Genomic DNA, 16,614 nt, shown 5'->3' on the forward strand with positions numbered 1-16,614 from the left:
CAATATGATTCTCTGTATTAACTAAGTAAAGAGAAAAACCACATGACTGTTTCAATATACAGCATATATAATCTTTTTTTTTTTTTAATTCAACACCCATTTATAAACACCCTCAACATCTAGCTCATTTAGCTCAGATTGTAAAAGAATCTCCCTACAATCCAGGAGACCAGTGTTTGATCGTTGGGTTGGGAAGATCCCCTAGAGAAAGACATGGCAATCCACTCTAGTATTCCTGCCAGTATTCTTGCCTGGAAAGTCCATGGACAGTGGAACCTGGTGGGCTACTGTCCATGGGGTTACAGAGTGGGACACAACTGAGCAACTAACACATGTTTAACATCCAGGAATAGAAAACAATACCCTCAACTCAATAAAAGGCATCTGTAAAATACCTACAGCTAACAAAAGTTGTTAAAGGGAAAAGACAACTTTTCTCCCTAAGTGTGGGAACAGGACTTTTCTGTCCACTCTCAGCACTTCTATTCAACATAGTTTTGGAGGTCCTACCAAGTGCAACTGAAGTAGAAAAGTCATACAGGTTGGAAATTAAGGAGCTAAACTCCTTTTATTCATAGACAACATGATCAAGTATATCAAAATAAGCAATCTTCAAAAAAGATAAAGGAACTAATGGCAAAAGTCATGAATAAAATGAGTTAAAACTTATTTCCAGAAATTGACAAGGTGACCTTAAATTTATATAGATATGTGAAAGGTATAATACAGCCAACATAATTTTGAAGAAAAAAACAAAGTTGGAGGACATAATCTCACTTCAGGAGTTAGTCTAAAGCTACTATAATTAAGAAAAAGACAGGCACTAAAATAAATATTAAAGGACATGTAATATTTAGATAATGAAACTAGATAGAATCATGGCAGCTCATGAAGGAATGAGAATTATAGAAATAAATATGTGGCTAAATTTAAATGGCCATTAACTGTGTAAAATAATATGAATGTTGCCTTGTGATATTTAGACACATGTATAATAAAATATATGAAAAAACAGCAAAAGTCTAATTAGAAATAGAAGAAGTTGTAAAAATACTAATTTTTTAGAATAAGTCAGATGATGTGTTGTAAAATTTAGGGCAACCAATACAAATAGTAAACAAATGTCTGCCTAGCAAGACAATAGATAAAGTGTAAAATATTTGCAAAAACCTATAAAATGAGAGAATTACCATGGCAAAAAAGGAACACAGAACGCATTGGACAAGTATAAATCAAATCGCAGGATAGTTGATTTAAAAGTAAATACATCAGAACTTCACTAAATGTAACTGAACTAAAAACTCCTTTAAATTACAAAGTTTGTCACATTGGATAAAAACAACTGCATATAGAATCAGTTCAGTTCAGTCGCTCAGTCGTGTCCGACTCTTTGCGACCCTATGAATCACAGCACACCAGGCCTCTCTGTCCATCATCAACACCCAGAGTTCACTCAAACTCATGTCCAAAGAATTGTTGATGCCATCCAGCCAGCTCATCCTCTGTCATCCCCTTCTCCTCCTGCTCCTAATCCCTCCCAGCATCAGGGTCTTTTCCAGTGAGTCAACTCTTCTCATGAGGTGGCCAAAGTATTGGAGTTTCAGCTTCAATATCAGTCTTTCCAATGAACACCCAGGACTGATCTCATTTAGGATGGACTGGTTGGACCTCCTTGCAGTCCAAGGGACTCTCAAGAGTCTTCTCCACAACCACAGTTCAAAAGCATCAATTCTTTGGTGCTTAGCCTTCTTCACAGTCCAACACTCACATCCATATATGACCACTTGAAAAACAATAGCCTTGACTAGATGAACCTTTGTTGGCAAAGTAATATCTCTGCTTTTCAAAGTGCTATCTAGGTTGGTCATAACTTTCCTTTCAGGAGTAAGCATTCTTTAATTTCATGGCTGCAGTCACCATCTGCAGTGATTTTGGAGCCCCAGAAAATAAAGTCTGACACTGTTTCCACTGTTTCCCCATCTATTTCCCATGAAGTGATGGGACCAGATGCCATGATCTCAGTTTTCTGAATGTTGAGCTTTAAACCAACTTCTTCGCTCTCCTCTTTCACTTTCACCAAGAGGCTTCTTAGCTCCTCTTCGCTTTCTGCCATAAAAGTAGTGTCATCTGCAGTGAACTAAAAAAAACTGCCAATATTGATGTGTTGTGTGTTGCAGCAAGACATGCTGATTGAAGTGACTTTTTCACCTCATTCGATGATAAGTTGAAATTACAGGGAGAAGTAAAGATTTAAGAATTGTTAAAGAGGCATTTATTTGTACCAGTTATCAAACTGTTTGATGGGATAGAGATTGATATTTTGTTTGCAAGATTAGCACTGCAGACTATTCCAGGAAACTTGGACTTAAAATATGATAGTCTGCTTAAAAATTTAGATATGTATAAGAAGTCTTAATGATTGCAGGGTTTTGATTTTGTTGCAAATCAATGAAGTGGTTTTACGAGATGTTCTACATCTAGCATCAAACATTGACAACTTCAGGTTAACCCTGAGGGCTATCACACTGGGCCAAATGCCACAACATCTACTCCAATATATCAGGTTTCCTCAGTGGTATCTCCTGGGATACACTCGTAGCAAGAACTTGCCAGCTTTTTTCAAATGCAATAGCATCAGCTCTTGTGCATAAATTTTTCTTGGTACTTTCTAAATGATATGTGTTTAGATTATATTAAAATAAAGTTGATTACAGACACTGAAAAAAAAATAAAAATAAAATAAAATAAAATGGACTGGAATGGGTGAATTTAAGTCAAGTGACCATTATAAACTACTGTGGGCAATCCCTTAGAAGAAATGGAGTAGCCATCATGGTCAACAAGAGTCCTAAATGCAGTACTTGGATGCAATCTCAAAAATGACAGAATGATCTCTGTTCATTTCCAAGGAAAACCATTCAATATCACTGGATTCCAAGTCTATGCCCCAACCAGTAATACTGAAGAAGCTGAAGTTGAATGGTTCTATGAAGACCTACAAGACCTTTTAGAACTAATACCTAAAAAAGGTGTCCTTTTCATTATAGGGGACTGGAATGCAAAAGTAGGAAGTCAAGAAACACCTGGAGTAACAGGCAAATTTGGCTTTGGAGTACAGAATGAAGCAGGGCAAAGTCTAATAGAGTTTTGCCAAGAGAACACACTGGTCATAACAAACACTATCTTCCACACAAGAGAAGACTCTATACATGGACATCACCAGATGGTCAACACCGAAATCAGACTGATTATATTCTTTCCAGCCAAAGATGGAGAACCTCTATACAGTCATCAAAAACAAGACCAGGAGCTGACTGTGGCTCAAATCATGAACTCCTTATTGCCAAATTCAGACTTAAATTGAAGAAAGTGGGGAAAACCACTAGACCATTCAGGTATGACCTAAATCAAATCCCTTATGATTATACAGTGGAAGTGAGAAATAGATTTAAGGGCCTAGATCTGATAGATAGAGTGCCTGATGAACTATGGACAGAGGTTCATGATGTTGCACAGGAGACAAGGATTAAGACCATCCCCATGGAAAAGAGATGCAAAAAAGCAAAATGGCTGTCTGAGGAGGGCTTACAATTAGCTGTGAAAAGAAGAGAAGTGAAAAGCAAAGGAGGAAAGGAAAGATATAAGCATTTGAATGCAGATTTCCAAAGAATAACAAGGAGAGATAAGAAAGCCTTCCTCAGCAATCAATGGAAAGAAATAGAGGAAAACAACAGAATGAGAAAGACTAGAGATCTCTTCAAGAAAATCTGAGATACCAAAGGAACATTCATGCAAAGGTGGGCTCAATAAAGGACAGAAATGGTCTGGACCTAACAGAAGCAGAAGATATTAAGAAGAGGTGGCAAGAATACACAGACGTATTTAAAAAGTGCTTCACAACCCGGATAATCAAGGTGGTGTGATCACCTAGAGCCGGACATGCTGGAATGTAAAGTCAAGTGGGCCTTAGAAAGCATCACTATGAACAAAGCTAGTGGAGGTGATGGAATTCCAGTTGAGCTGTTTCAAATCCTGAAAGATGATGCTGTGAAAGTGCTGCACTCAATATGCCAGCAAATTTGGAAACCTCAGCAGTGGCCACAGGACTGGAAAAGGTCAGTTTTCATTCCAATCCCAAAGAAAGGCAATGCCAAAGAATGCTCAAACCACAGCACAATTGCACTTATCTCACGTGCTAGTAAAGTAATGCTCAAAATTCTCCAAGCCAGGCTTCAGCAGTACATGAACCGTGAACTTCCAGATGTTCAAGCTGGTTTTAGAAAAGGCAGAGGAACCAGAGATCAAATTGCCAGCATCCGCTGGATCATCAAAAAAGCAAGAGAGTTCCAGAAAAACATCTATTTCTGCTTAATTGACTATGCCAAAGCCTTTGACTGTGTGGATCACAATAAACTGTGGAAAATTCTGAAAGAGATGGGAATACCAGACCACCTGACCTACCTCTTGAGAAACCTATCTGCAGGTCAGGAAGAGACAGTTAGAACTGGACATGGAACAACAGACTGGTTCCAAATAGGAAAAGGAGTACGTCAAGGCTGTATATTGTATTGTCACCCTGCTTATTTAACTTACATGCAAAGTACATCATAAGAAAGGCTGCGCTGGAAGAAGCATATAGAATAGACTCACTTTAAAAATAAAGATAAAAATATATTGAAAATAAAGGAAGGGAAAGTGTACAATATGAATACTAAATAAAAGATAACTATTATAAGCATACCAGAGAAGGCAATGGCACTCCACTCCAGTACTCTTGCCTGGAAAATCCCATGGATGGAGGAGCCTGGAAGGCTGCAGTCCATGGGATCGCTAAGAGTTGGACACGAATGAGCAACTTCACTTTCACTTTTCACTTTATGCATTGGAGAAGGCAACGGCAACCCACTCCGGTGTTCTTGCCTGGACAGTCTTGGGGATGAGGGAGCCTGGTGGACTGCCATCTATGTGGTCACACAAAGTTGGAAGCAACTGAAGTGACTTAGCAGCATTATAAGCATACAAATATCAGAAAATATAGACTCTGAGACAAGAACCATTACTGAAGATAAAGGGAATATCAATCCACCAGGAACACATTATAATTCTAAATTTCTTTGCAGTGAATAATATTCAAATTATATAAAGCAAAACTTGAGAGAAGTAAAAGATATAGGAAAATCCTCCATCATAGTGATAGACATTTTTCAGTAAACAAAAACAATAATGCTCTTAGAAAAAAACACAGAGTATTCCTAATGTTTTGTGGGAGGAAAAGATTTCATAAATCTTATACAGAATGTATGGAGAAGGGAATGGCTACCCACTCCAGTATTCAGGCCTGGAGAATTCCATGGCCTGTATAGTCCATGGGGTCACAAAGAGTCGGACACGACTGAGCGACTTGCACTTTACTCACAAATAGAATAGAATGTAAAATTAAATTTCTTTGAAATCATGAACTTGACTTCATTAAAAGGTAACTTTAAATGAGTGAAACCCAAAATGAGAGAAAATATTTGCATTGCATATATCCCTCAAAGAATTCATATTCACAATATAAAAGAACTGCTATAAGACATTAAAAATAGATAACCCAATTTTTAATGCACAAACACTACACAAAAGAAAATCTCACTATCAAAAGGGCCATAACTTGTTTGAAAATATACTAAAGATAACTGGTTATCAGGGCAATTCACACCCACCAGAATGGTGAATTTTAAGTCTCGCAATACCCTCATTTGACAGGAATGTAGAACTGGAGCTCCCATACACTGCTCTTTGGACCATACACTTTTACCACCAGTCAGAAAAACTCTTTGTCACTATCTACTAGAGTTGAACACATGAACACCCTATGATGTCACAATGCCAATCACAGGTATATACCCAATGCAATGTAACTTATTTGCACTAATAGGCATGTACAAGTGTTTACAGCAGAAATATTGATAGGAGCTTCAAATTGTAAACAACAATAGTATAGATAAGTGCATTGTGGTAAGTTCAAACAACGAAATGCACAGATTGCTGCATGCAACAACACAGATGAACCTCTCAAACACAGTAGTAAACGATAGAAACAAGACAAGAAAGAAAGAAAATGTACATGCTAGCAGAGTTAGATTTACTGTGAAGATAATGTGGATAATCTTTAATCTGCTCAGATTCAATCAAAGGCCCTGAAACAAATATTGTACTTATAATTTAAGTATTTATTTCAAAAGAGCCCACAAATCATTCAAGCTTCACATCTTCCATGAATCAGTTCTTTCCTCAAGCTATACAATCCCAAAATGGTAAATTAACCTGATAGTACTAGATGTCACGTTGGTGGCTACCCCTAAAATGAAATGGCTGGTGACTGGAAGTGGTCCTAGGAATGGTTTCAGATTTATTAATGGTTTATAAATGGTTTCCTATTTATTAATCAACTGATTAATTTGTGATGTTAAATGTTTACCAACTTGTTTTCTGAAACAAAGTTCCTCATAGTTACATACTGTCATGCTGCCTGATTTCAAGTTACCAGAATTTGAACAACTAGTGGCAAAATTCCTGCATGTTTAACATTTGGATCGCACAAGCTGGTACAAGTCATCTCTAGCACACCATTTTGTGGTGCAGTTTCATGGCCATATTTACTTTAGATATTTCCCTGAAATATAAATGTAGGATGTATCATGCCCTTTGTACATTTTGTACTTCAATAAAAATAGTACTTTAACAATTCTATAGGATATCCTCTCCCCAAAATGAAACTAAAGTAATAAACACTGAATATCTTCCAAATAAATTCAAGTTATTATGGAAATGGCCACTGGGAAAAATTCCTTTTTACAAATTAGTTCAAAAAATAGGGTATATATTACCAATACATTTGAGCTTTCAAAGCACTATCCACAAATCTCTGTTAGCACTCTTTTTATAAACAATTATAATTGTATATTTATTTTTATGCAATCTTAGTAGGCTGTGAGTAGTTTAAGGGAAGGAACTGTGTTTTATTTATCATCTCAGCCACCAAAGAGCTTCTCTGGCGGCTCAGATGGTAAAGTGTCTGCCTGCAATGTAGGAGACCTAGGTTCAATCCCTGGATGGGGAAGTTCCCCTGGAGAAGGAAATGGCAACCCACTCCAGTACTCTTGCCTGGAAAATTCCACTGACGGAGGAGCCTGGTGGGCTACAGTCCATGGGGTTGCAAAGAGTCAGACACCACTGAGTGACTTCATTTTCACTTTTCACTTTCAGCAACCAAAAAATGGCTGACATGTAGTATGTTAAGTAAATATACTAAATAATCATGAATAACAATATTTAAAGGAATTATGACCAGACCAGATACATGATATTGGAGCTCGCAACAGGGAGAAACCACTTCAAGCTGCTATGATCAGGGAATCATGGAAACTATCACACATATTTCTATGTGGTTTTGCCTATATAATGCTTAGTGCAATAAAATGCTTCACCTAGCCTCCACAAGAGGTCATAATCTTCTTTGGTCTAATGAGACTAAGGGATTTTACTTAACAAAACAGGCATACAACAGCATATAGAAAAGAGCTCATTTTTTCCTTTGATATTGCTGAGTGCAAATATTATGCAAAACAAGCAGGAAGAAATCCTATGTGTATTTCAAAATATTACACATATGCTTACAATAAATTTTTATTCCCCATTTAGCTATCTTGAGGATAACCCAAAGTGTCAATAGCTTTCTATAGGTTATTCTCCCTGAAAATTTCCTTTAAGAGTGAAATGAAAGGTGAGCAGAAAAAATCATCTATTTTTTGGGGGAGGCTATCCCCAATTGAACCTTCAGATTTCACAGTTGCCAGTGATACTTCAATCAGACTCTCAGGAAATCTGACCTCAAAGGACATTTTTTTATGTCCAAAAGCAGAATTGGCAAATGATTAAATTGGGTATTCCTTGATATCCTGCTTTTTTTTCACCCAGTGAACCAAATGCCTGATGAAATGCAAGTGTGTATGTTTATGTTTCCTTTTCTGTCTGGGTTGGGCCAGAAAAAGTATTATCCTCATGTTATAGAGAGGCGGCCTTCCCTTGCAGAGACTCTGTTCTAGGCAAGCAGTAGAGGCAGAGATGAACAAGAAAGGAAGAATTCACAAATCTATGTTTCCTGGAATATCTTAATCCATATTAAGGTTAACCAAAGCCTATGTTTCCACGCTGCTCAGAATATTGTCAATAAATGCATTTCAGGGTCAGGGAAAATGTTGGAGTCCAAGTTCATGTTGGCAAGTACTAGAAGGAGTGTTGGGAAGAAGGGATTTGAGCTAAACCCCAAGGACTAAGAGGCACCGTCAACCTTTAGAGTCTAAGGTCTCATCAGATTCCATAGCAACAGTGGTAACCAGGCCTCTGAGAAAGCTATAGAATCACAGGGAGTTGCTGCTGATTACTAACAAGAGAAGGAGAGCCATTCTCAACATGTCCTGAGACCTCCAAAAGAAAAGATGGAGCAGTAGAGAGAAAATGCTACTTCATTCTTTCCTAAACTAGGTAGACTGGAAATGACACACAATGCATTTTACATGGTTTTGAATTATTCAGATTTGAAATAATATGATTCAAAAATAATAGCAAAGCATCAATTTATGCAAATAATTGAAAATGAAAACTCCCCACATTTTCTAATGTATCAAAATCATATTTTAAAGCTGCTGGGACAAAGTAAATTGCACAGTGTAGCACTTCTTTGGTTGACAGACAGAAATACCTCTCAACCTTTGTCAGAATCAGCATTTCTTGTGGGGTCTTTCTGTGCCTGGGAGGGTATCTAGTAGCATCTCCAGTCTCTACCCACTGCATGACAGCAAATAACATCTCAGGACATTGCCAAATGCCTTTTGCAGGGTGGGCAAAATTTCTCCCATTGAGAACTACTACTCTAGGGCCTGTGTGAAGAGCAGTGTGTCTTGAGTGTAATGAGTTAGGGTAAAATGATTTGACATAAGGTTAGAGACTTAAGCAGGGGATAGATCAGGATAGGCCCTGTAAAGGAATTTGGATTTTCTTAGTGTAAAGGAAGCCAGGGAGTAGGTAGTTTAATCAGAAGTAATGGGATCACACTGACTTCTAGGTGGAGAATACCATCATAGGAAGGCAAGAAAGACAACTGTGAAAGAAATCAAGGTGCCTCTGCAAAGAAGAGATGGTGACAATTTGGACTATGGTAATGTCAGAAGAAGTAGATTCAGGGTAAGTTGTGGAGCTGAGACCAAGATTTACGGGAGACCACAGAAAGAAGGAATTAAGGATTAATCACAAATATCAGGCTTGAGCAACTGATGTGATGGTGTCTGTGGTAAATTAAAGTTGGCTACAAATTCTCTGCTAGTCCCTTCATTGAGAGATAGATTATAAACTCCACTCTCACCACTACTGTACCACATACCCTTTGATTCTAGATTGAACTTGTCTGAGGCAGAAATACAGCAGAAAGGATGTTCTAGGATGTCTGAGGTGTGGCTAGAAGAAGCTTTGCCCTTGTTTCTGGGGACAATTGTTTTTAGTGCCTTGGAATTTCAGATAGAAGTTTGACTACCATGAGTCAGTCATGCTATGAGAAAGCCAGGCGGAGGTTCCAGCAGGGCAGGAGTGACAAGGAGGTGTAGAGAGGAAGACTTGCCTATCCAGCCCCCAGCTCTTCCAACTTCCAGCCAGTAGTGTTGTCTCAGCTGAAGTGAAGTAAAGTGGAAGTCGCTCAACTGTGTTCCGTTCTCTGCGACCCCATTGACTATATAGTCCTTGGAATTCTCCAGGCCAGAATACTGGAGTGGGTAGCCTTTCCCTTCTTCAGGGGATCTTCCCAACCCAGGGATCAAACCCAGGTCTCCCACACTGCAGGTAGATTCTTTACTAGCTGAGCCACCAAGGAAACCCAATCTCAGCTGAGGCCCCAGACATTATGGCATGTCTGCGGAATGGTGGATGATTCCTGCTCAAATTCCTGATGTACAGAATCATGGGATGTAATAATAAAAATAAACTACCACTCTAAGCCATTAAGTTCTGGGATCCTTTGTTATGCAACAATACGTAACAGGACCAGTGTCATCTATGAAGACTCGAAAGTTTTGAAGAATTAGTTTGGGAGAGAAATCAAGAGTTTCTGATGGGTTAAGTTTTCAAAGCTTGTGAACTATCACAATATTTCAGTGACCAATTCCTATAAGAGCCTTGATCTTAGGGGATACTCAGGGCTGAACAGACAAATTTGGAAGTCACTAATATAGAAGTAGGACTTCCCAGATGGTGCTAGTGGTAAAGAACACCCCTGCCAATGCAGGAGACGTAAGAGATGTGGGTTCAATCCCTGCCTGGGTCAGGAAGATCCCCTGGAGAAGGGCAAGGCAGCCCACTCCAGTATTCTGGCCTGGAGAATCCCATGGACAGAGGAGCCTGGCGAGCTACAGTCCATAGGGTCACAAAGAGTCAGACATGGCTGAAGCGACTCAACATGCACTTAACAATATAGAGGTAGTATTTAGACCTATGGCAATAATTGAGATCACTTTGGGAGAAAATGTAGAGAAAGAAGGGAAATTAAGTCCTAAGAAACCCCAACATTTTGAGGTTAAATGGACTAAATATTCTTTTTTCTGTTTGCTTATCTTACGTCATGGATTTTCTTTTACCCATTTTTTTAACCAAATTGTTTCCCCCTCCTCTTTCAACTACAAACTCGCCTTATAATTTCAGAAGCAGAATTAACTGCTCCCATATACATTCTATTGGACTTTTCAAATAATCTCTCTTTTCTCTCATCATGTTACAATTTTTAAGTGCCTATATTACTCCTAACAGTGGTTCCCAAATCTGTTTGGCAACTAGACTAAGCAAAACCTTAGCATAGAGCTTCTGACTCTGTGAGTCTAGGAAGGGCTCATGAAATACCTATTTTTTGTAAATGTTTCTCAGCTAATTCTAACATACCCAATCCATGGCTTAGAATTTTAGAATTCATTCCAGAGATTCTGGACTTCCCTGGCTGGGGTAGATGCCGCTGAATAAGGGAAAAATATAACAGAGTGGTTGAAAATCTAAATTCTAGTGCCTTAGAATTCTAATTTTACCACCCATTGGTTCTATGTTTTTGGTAGAGTAATTAATCTCTCTGGGATCAGTTCCCTCATTTGTAAAATGGAGTTGACTATGAAACTCATAGTTTCGTTGTGAGGCACACTACACCTGGAATAAAGCAATTGGATACATACTCACTATTATTATTTTACCTTTGTGGTCTCAACTCCCAGCGCATGGCACTTGGTCCATGCTGAAACAGTACTTTCTGAACCACTCTGAAAGGAAGCTAAGTAAATTTAACTTTATGGAGCATTCCCAGTGCTAGATAGAAATACTTTAACTAGGCTCTACTTTAACACATATTCTTAGAAACAAGATAACTAGGGTGTGGAAACTCCCATTAGCCTGGTGGTGGTAGTAATAATCAGGATAGGCTAGGTTACGCAGACTTAACAATTAACCCTGAAAAGTACATTTTTTTCATCATGACACATGACTGATGTTAGCCAAGATGAGACAGAAGGTGAAACTACTTCATTCAGACTGGCAGTGTCCCTACCATATGGAACATTTCCTTGCTGGGCAGAGGGAAAGACAATGGGAGAATCACTGGCTAGTCACGTGTTTTCCCAGAAGGAATCTGCATCACTTCTGCTCATAGCCCATGACCAGAGTGATCCCGTGACCCCAGCTAACTACAAGGAGTATGAGGAACATGAGGGAGTTGATGGAATCTGTAGTGAGTCTAGCCTACTAGCATTCAACATAACACTTATCGCCACCAAAAATTCAGTTTCTACTGTGTTCTAAGCAGTTATACACAGTTGCTAATGGTATTTTCACAAAACCTTTGTATCAAACATATTATTAACTGTTGATAAAGAAGTAAACTAGGAATAAAGAAGCTTGTTGACTAATTGTCTTGAAATGTCTCCACACTTCACCATCCGTTAATTGGCATGGCTCACCAAGGAAGAGCGGTGGCTACTCTTCTGGAGAGCTGACCCCTCCACCTGTGCCATTTCTCTCAGAACTTTGCATTTAAACATTTCTTTCTCCTCCTCCCCTTCACCTCTGGTGAAGCACTTCAAGGTTTCTACATCCATTTAAAACCATAAGAACATACCCAAACCCATACTCTGTTCTGAAATTTTTTTCCCTTTATTTTTAAACTTCTCAAAATATAAGTCTACATGTCTTACTTCTGCTTCCTTACTACTCACCTAAAATCGTGACTTCTGTTCTCTGTCCTCACAATAACTGTAGTTACCCTCCATAGCTGCCGATGCACAAGTATTGGAAATCACAGTGAGGCTGAATGAGCAACAGAACTAAAGTTTTATAAGCTGAATTTGAGTCCCTGTGCCTTAATAGCTTGGAACCCCAGGCAAACTTAATCATGATCAATATTGAGTCGTTTCCCCAAAACTGTACTCCATGAACCCTTAATTCCAGGAAAATCCATCCACCCATTGCTCCTCAAACATACCTGACATCTCTACATCTGTGCCATTTCTATTGCTCTATCTGTAATTATTCCATGCCTCCATCCTCTTGCACTAATATAAATATTCCTGATTTTTTTATGTTCTACCAGTACCCAAGGCCTTCCAGCAAACATCTCAGCCCATAATTTTTTTCTGCATTAGTTTCTCTTATAAATATTATAAGATTTTCTACTAAGATATGACAGATTTTTAATAGAACTTCCTTCTTCCCCCAAATGCTTGCCCACATTTGTTTTGTATGTATGGCTCTCCAACTCTGCCACAGCTGACTGAATGAGGAAGTAGTGACTTGCCCCAAGATGAACCACTCAGAACCTCGGTCCTAATAACTAGAACTGGGACTCAGAGATAGGTAGCTAATAACCCCGGCTTGATTACTTAAATGAAAAATATAAAATTCAGAATAACATGGGAGTTGTGGTTAGCCATGTGCATAATAAGCAGGAAAATCTTGATCTACAGAAAATAAAGAAGGAATGTGGTAGGTATGCAGAAGGGAAGAGAGACGAAGTTTGAAGGCAGTTGCTGACCAGGGTTCTAACAGCATTCTTGTGATGTTTGCTGCATTTCCTGCCTTGGGCAAAGATATCCAGGTATCCAATCTAACTCCTTTTATGCTTTGTGGCTTGGAATAACTTTAGGATATTTTGTTTTTAGCAAAAACAAACAAACTGTAGCCAAGAATCACTCATTTTTACACTTATTCACATTATTACCTTGTACAGTTACTTGTTTCAAATGTGTATATTTCTCTAATTAGGTTGCAAAACTTCTCTAATGTGGGAATTTTGTCTCATTTTTTTACCTTAAATCCTCCCACTAGTGCCCTCTACAGTAGCACTGTGGGAACTCAATGAAACCCACTGAGGCATTTTGGGGGTTTTTTTGTTGCTGTTTTGTTTTTTATTTTTTATTTTTTTTTAATTTTTATTTTGACTTTATTTTGCTTTACAGTACTGTATTGGTTTTGCCATACATTGACATGAATCAGCCACGGGTGTACATGAGTTCCCAATCCTGAATCCCCCTCCCACCTCCCACCCCATATCATCTCTCTGGGTCATCCCCGTGCACCAGCCCCAAGCATCCTGTATCCTGTATCAGACATAGACTGGCGATTCATTTCTTACATGATAGTATACATGTTTCAATGACATTCTCCCAAATCATCCCATCCTCTCCGTCTCCCACAGAGTCCAAGAGTCTGCTCTACACATCTGCGTCTCTTTTGCTGTCTCGCATACAGGGTCATCACTTTCTCCTCTTCATAGCCTACTACAATGCTGTGACAGTATCTGATACTTTCATATTTGAGTTAAACAAATGAGTTTTCGAGATTCCCATATCTGTTCCTTCCAATCTATTTTCACTTCTTAAAGAAGTAAATAGGAAAACAATAAGGAACTTGTGTTTAGACAGAGAAAAAAACACAAAACCTCCAAGACAGGACACTGATAAAAAATTTCCTCACAAAATCAAATTTTGTCATATTCTAATATTTTCTTATCTTTGTTAGTATTTGCTCCAGTTTCAAAAAGGTGATGGGGTGAGGAATAATGTTCAAATCAAACCCCAAACTATGGACCAAGTAACTTTAGACCTTAATGATTACATCTAAATCTGTTTTGATTACCACTGAGTGGAAAAAAGCTGAGTGAGGAAGTTGAACTGGAATCTTTTCCTTGTTATTTTTTAATTAATTATATGACCTTGGATAAGTTATTTAATGTTTTTGTTCATTTCCCTCAGCTGCCAACTGACAATAATAGACCATGCAGCTCAACAAAAAAAGATGAGAAGTAATACATTAGAAAAACATTTATAAAACTATATTAAATTTGATTTTAGGAAGACTAACAATCAAATGATACTACTTTGCAATTTTAGTAGAATTTAGCTGAATGTGAAAAGAAATCTCCAAGGATTTAAAGTATCCCTAAACTTATAATGAAATTCTCCATTTTCCACGTCCCTTTCTTAGCCTATGTTCGACCTACCTGTCATTTATCCTCCCCAGTCTTTTTCTGGTTTCTCTTGAGGCCAGAGTGCCAGCTGTGTTCAATTGTGTGATAATTCTGTGCTATGAGCAAGTCTCCTGAGGAAGTAATCAAACACAGACTCTGTGACTAGTCTTGGGAAGAGAAATCTCCAACCTGCAGACTCATAATATCAGTCCCTTGAAGCTGTGCTTGTCACTATACTATTCACAAAGACTTTGAAGCAGGAAATAAGGGCATTGTGATGGACACCAGAGCATCTTACAATCCAAATATTGTGAATAATCACTGTTATGAGTTGGGGACCCCTAAGCTATGAGCTTAGTGTCAGACAGGCTGAAATGTGCCTGGTCATCATTAACCAAGAATGGCCCTAAAAGGTGGGAGATAATTGGTCAAGCCACGGTAAATCACTTTGATAAGCTTTTATATGGATTCATGTTTATTTCAAATAAGACAATAAGGGAAGGACAATTTTGAACTCCTTTGACTTATATTTTAAAACAAATCCAGATAGAATGGTAATTGCTGTTTTAGTTACAGAAGGTGTGTGTGCCTAGAGATATATGGGAAAAATTATTATAAAAATAATTCTTAAATCTGAGAAGTAAACACCATGCATGAGTAAACATGGTTGCTCTCTCATTTTTATTTGTCTTCACTATGTTTTTTCTAAGTCACAAAACAAGAGCTCAAATCGTGCCTTTAAAATTTTTGAGTCTATGAAGAGAAGTCTTGCCTGTGAAAATGCTGCCTGACCAATTTTAATACCTTAATGAATAATAGATAAATTTAATTTCCTCCTGATCCTCTCTCTACATGGCAGCGAAAGCAATCTTTTAAAAATCTAAATCTAATCATGTCACTTCTAGATTAAAATCCTTCAACAGGTCCCCATTGTCCTCAGGATAATGTCCAAATTATTATATTTTTAAAAGAGATTACTGATTGTCTCTCAGACGTTCTCTACCTATGCCTTCTCATGCACTCCTCTCTTGCACTACTCCCCTGTCCACACACAACCAAGTTCTCTGGGTTCTACTCACACTGATTCTCTTGACTCCCTGACAAACCCTTAAAACCATCATGTCCTCCCTACTCCATCTGAAAAGAGTTGTACTGATTCCTAATTCTGAGATCTGGGATTCTAATCCCTTCTACATTCCCCACAAGCAACCTTCAATTATCCTCTCATACCTTTATCAGAGATATCAAATAACTCCTCAAGGTCAGCGTCACCTTATCTCCTTAGCACTGAGCCCCAAGTCTGGCAACAAGGAATTGCTCATTAAATACCAGATGGAGGTTCTATGGAAGATGGCTGGAAGAGACAGAGGAAGGAGCGAAGAAGATACTAGGGAGATCAAGAGCCTTGGAATAATCTGGCATGTTGCTGAGCCAGCTATCACCACTCCTCTCTGCTTTCTTTAGTTCCTACTTGTTCTCAGGTCCAGAGGGAGTAATTGACTTCTGTCTTCCTCTCTTGTTTTAGGACATCCTCATCTCTGCTCCTTCCCTTTTTCTGAGTGGTGTACTGTGTGCTAAGTCACTTCAGTCGTGTCCGATTTGTGACCCTAGGGACTGTAGCCTGCCAGGCTTCTCTGTCCATGGGATTCTCCAGGCAAGAATAGTGGAGTGGGTTGCCATGCCCTCCTCCAGGGGATGTTCCCTAACCAGGGACTGAACCTGTGTCTCCTATGGCTCCTGAATTGCTGGTGGATTCTTTACCTCTGAGCTACCAGGGAAGCCTGTACTCTCCAAATCAGTATTTGCTTTTCACTGCCATGTTCTTCTCAAGTTTTCTCAGATATGATTCCCACTAAAACAAACATCTTTGGCCTCAAGACCCCTAGACATTGTAAGTTATCCATTTTTTCATTAAAGACTGGGGGTCACTATGGTATCCCATCACAAAAATGCATCACATAATGAAGGCAGAACCTTCTAGTACAATCTAAGAAAGGCTGTATAGCTAACAATGAGACCAGAATTTAACTGTAACCAAATAACACACAGAGAGTGCTGATCTCCTTAATTCAATCTGCCTCTTATCT

General features: G+C 38.6%; 1 pseudogene; it reads left to right on the plus strand.

Moving 5' to 3' along the window:
• The window catches only part of LOC102174752, a 101,362-nt pseudogene extending 98,665 nt beyond the window's left edge, over positions 1-2,697 (plus strand).

Source organism: Capra hircus, chromosome 11 (assembly GCF_001704415.2).
Source record: "Capra hircus breed San Clemente chromosome 11, ASM170441v1, whole genome shotgun sequence".
Lineage (NCBI taxonomy): Eukaryota > Metazoa > Chordata > Mammalia > Artiodactyla > Bovidae > Capra > Capra hircus.